Source organism: Halictus rubicundus, chromosome 15 (genome assembly GCF_050948215.1).
Source record: "Halictus rubicundus isolate RS-2024b chromosome 15, iyHalRubi1_principal, whole genome shotgun sequence".
Classification (NCBI taxonomy): domain Eukaryota; kingdom Metazoa; phylum Arthropoda; class Insecta; order Hymenoptera; family Halictidae; genus Halictus; species Halictus rubicundus.
The window spans coordinates 6,355,113-6,359,625 of NC_135163.1; positions in this window are offsets into that span (position 1 = coordinate 6,355,113).

The following is a 4,513-nucleotide window of genomic DNA, read 5'->3' on the forward strand; positions in this document are numbered from 1 at the left end:
ACGGGGGCCACCGTTTTACAGAGCTTATCGATCCGCGCCGACGCGCGACAAAGCGGAGCTGAGCGGAGCCGACACTTGCGCACCGGTACCATTCAATTGTACGTCGTCGACGGCCAACGAAACGCGGCAAAATGACCCTTTCGGCCGAGTATCGCACCAATGGAAATTGTTTGTTAGAAATATTTTACACGGCCAATCAAACAGGACTCCTACCACCCGTAATTTGTCCGGTAGTCACAATCTCGTAGTTCATATAAAAATAGGCACATTCATTTTATATATGTCCTTTAAAATTATAGGACGCGTGTTTCCTCTGCGAAATTGTTTTAAAATTTCCTGCAGAAGGCACAGTATTTTATGGCAGCGAAAATTGGTTTCAACGATTCGTGTTTTCTTCAGGTGTTAGAGAGATAGAGAGATTAATTTGTTTTGAAAATAGTGGAGGCCCTTTTGTCTGAACTCCTGTAATAAGCAACTGAGAAAATACGTTTTGTCGCTTGTACAATACACTAGCACATAGACCAATAGTGGAGAACTGGGTTTTTGAGTCTGCTTCGGTTACGGTTTCTGTTTCGATTGTCATATCGGTTGACGGGTTGTCATAATCGTCTTGTTATCGAGTGACTCTTGTTTACTTTCTACGGTAAAATCTGTTCCTCGCTCCCAGTAGATAAATGGTCGTCAACGCGACAACTTATGACGTCACGAACGCTATTCTACCGATTCGTTTAAATATAAGCACAGGAAAATATTCGACGAGTTTAATTAACTGATAAATAAATTTCTCATAAAATAGTTGCAATTATAGGAATTGCCGTAAAAATATTAGCAAAATTTTTTGCGCTTAATCATTTTCTTGTGATTTTGAAAAAAGTATTAGGATTATTGGGTCGAAGACGGATTAGTTCAAAAGTTATTAATTTTCTGCCGAGTCCCATAAGAGCGTGCGTCGGCTCCGTCCGCGACTAGACGCCGCGACGCCGCTCCTAACCTTCCGGCGTCCTCTGGAAATTGATAGTAATGTTTGCCGCCGAATGTCAGACCATGTCCCGTTCCTCTGCCACTGTTTTCCTCGGGTTTCAACGTTTATCTGGTCCGTTGGCTCCTCCGCGATCATGTTTTCGCGAAATCTACGACGGTGGTCTTCAAACATGGAACCCCTAACAGGTCCACTGCCAGTATTGTTTATTCTACAATTAACATTTTTATCTCTGCCTATAACAAAAATTTAAAACATGCCTTTTGTAGATCTAACTAACCTATATACATGCGAAAAGGTTCGTCGAAATCGGTTTACTCATAAAAAAGATATAGGTATTGAAACGACACAATTTTTGCCATTTTTAATTATTTATAGCTCGGAGGAAGCTTAATCGATTTTTATGAAACGTTGTGCACGCATATAACTTGCTTAAATCTGCAAAAAGCGTAGTTTAAATTTTTATTATCGGTGCAGATTAAAAAAAAAATCATAACCACTGAAGAATTTCGAAATTTAATATTTGTCACTTGTAAAATATCAAAATACAATTTTCTGAAACGAGGAGGCTGTAGAAGTTCTAACTCTCGCAAAATGCTTCAGACAATTCCATTGTTTAGTCATACTAATCTTTCTGTTTCCAACGTCAGGTTTTTGCCCTTTTCGGAAACGTCGCAGAACGTCTCGTGGTTGCTATTATAAATTTTGGTTTAAAGTCTGGAACAAGACGAATATAGATCGCGCAACGTCTCCGTCTCGGTACACAATTTCGAAGTGTTGAATGGTCTCTGAACTAGGTTACACAGATTATGAGACAGCCTGTAAGACGGTTGGATAACAGTTTCAATTGTCCCGGGATCGATAGAGTTTCAATTCGGGAAGGAGGGAAGACGGCTAACGGCGTTTCAGAAAAAAAGTTCCTACTTATACTGCTATGGTAGTTGCTCATGAGCAAACGTCCGCTGAGGATCTTCCTCGTTTCTTCAAGAACACAAGGACTTCCTGAATTTTTTGCCGAGGAAATAAGGGATCCAATTACATGGGGGGTCAGGAACGAAGAATTAATTCTCTGGCCATGTTCTCTTGTCTTTCGACTTTCGAAATTAGAGTCGTATAGTATGTAGAACGGGGTTCTACTTTCTTGAACACCCAAGTAGACGACGTTGTAGAATCTAGCAGTTTCATTCGTTCTTCATTAAAACGAGCATAACAGAATTATTTATGTAAAATTCATATTTACACTGATATGTTGACACTACCATGCCGAACAGTAAAGACATTTCAAGAATTTAGAAACATTATTATTGTCAACTCTTTATACAAAATATCTATAAAAAACTAAATTTCCATGTAGCTGCATCTTGTAATTAATGCAAGAAGTTTTTATTTTGCGTGAAATAAATTTTTCTGTTCGAAAGCGTAAAGGGTATGTCAAAAATGTACTTCCTTGAAAAGGGTGATTCCCGAGGTCATTTGAAAAAACTTTTTCCTTTGCGAAAATTTTCTCCGCGGCTTCGTTCAGGAGTTATTAACGAAAAACGTGGACCAATCGGAGCGCGGCTATGTCGAGTGGATTGGGACTCGGCGACGAATGGCGCTGAGCGCGGGGCAGAGCGCGGCGTTGGCATTGGTCGAGCCGGAGTCCGGCCGCTGTAGTCGCGCTGTGATTGGTCCGCGTTTTTCGTTAATAACTCCGCAACGAAACCGCGGAGCACAGTTTCGCAAAGGAAAATGTTACTTGAAATGACCTCGGGAATCGACGCGTCTCAGTTGTTTCTAGTGCTCGGTAGTTTCAGTGTTGAGTGCATAATTACTACAATCTGCGACACACAAAGGATTTAATAAGGTAATTCGTGCTATAAATTGTATGACATCTGTTTCTGTTTCGTTAATCTTATTATTATACATTATATTTATTAATCCTATTATCTCGTGTATATTTTCTATTAACACTAGATTTACAGGGCCCGTCAAAATGGCGGATTCTAATATTTTTCAAATATTGAGATTGTAAAGATGCAAATATTATATTATTAAAAAGAAAAATGGCTACAAATTTCGGTAGATATATTCGTGTTATTTTTATAAAGTAATGTAAAATAATAATTTTTGTAAAAATATGGACCAGTATAGTGCGCCCGTAAACCTAGTGTTAAATTCGAATATTTTCATATTTTTCGGTTCCTTATAAAGATCGGTTTATTTATTTCTGTTGTCGAATGAAAAGTCATTTCCACGGATTGATGCTCAGCTACCTAAATTTATATTGCTTTGAGTTCGTGGAATTTTTGCACCGTCAGGTCAACGGTGACGTGTTTGTACAGTTTTTCGTGGAAATTCGACGACGGGGAAACACGGAGTTTCTTTGAAATTTTTTCCGAAGTTTTTCTTGGAATTTCGTGGAATTGTTCTGTGTGTATACAATAAGGAGATATATTGGGGTGAAGGGCACGGTTTTTCGTGGTTGTTCGCGATGCAAATGGGTTAATGAAACGGGCAGAAGACTCGAAATCGAGCAGAGGGGTGGCCGGGTATATTTTCTAGGGCAAGACCCCACTCGTTCCATCAACAGACCTGGCGACGCCACGGAATCGTATCTCGCATCGATGGAAGGACGTTTCGTCAGGCTTTATATCCTTTTTTCCTTGGACGCGAATTCCTCTCCCCCGACCTTTGTCCCGCAATAAAGAACAGAGTTCCTCTCGTAAAACGCCGGTTCGGTCCTTAGCGATACATATTAAACTCGACGACAGATTGGACCGTTACTATCATCCGATGTCATCGGTAGATTGTGGATCTTGACGTGAAAATTCTCTGCGTCAAACAACGGAAACCAATTTCTTCAACAACTCCAGCAACCTAGAAATTACGTCATAATAAATACTAATATAAATTCTTTTAATTTTTGCGTTCTTCCAAATTTCAACTACACCCAAGTATTTTTTCAAATAACATGGTCCAAAAAGAAATGTACAGTCGGAGGAAAAATTAACGCCCTTCAAATGCCAATAACTTTTCTGAAATTGGACCAAACGCCTCGAGTTTTTTTCACAAATTTTCCAAAAAGGAAAGTACATTCGGGGGGAAGAATTAACACCCTTTATATGCCAATAACTTTTCTGAAATTGGACCAAATGCCTTGAGTTTTTTGAGAAAAATTTTCCAAAATGAAAAGTACATTCGGGGGAAAAAATGAACACCCTTTCATTACCAATAACTTTTCTGAAATTGGACCAAGCGGCTCGAGTTATTTTTTTTTGAGGAAGATTTTTATTAAAATTGGTATTGCTCGGAATTTGGAATATAAAAGTGATCGATAATTTATAATTAACAGAGACACGGATTTTTGTCTAGCTCTAGGGATTATGGCCGTCGGAGGGTTAAAAGTTCGTCAGGGTGATCTAATTTTTTCGTTTCCAAGAGACGCTATGGACCTCTATGGATCCCCTAGGGCTGAAAACTTGTAGTTGGAACTGCCAACGTTATCAGAACAATGCCCCATGAAATAATGGAGGCTTGTCACCGGAATGGGAC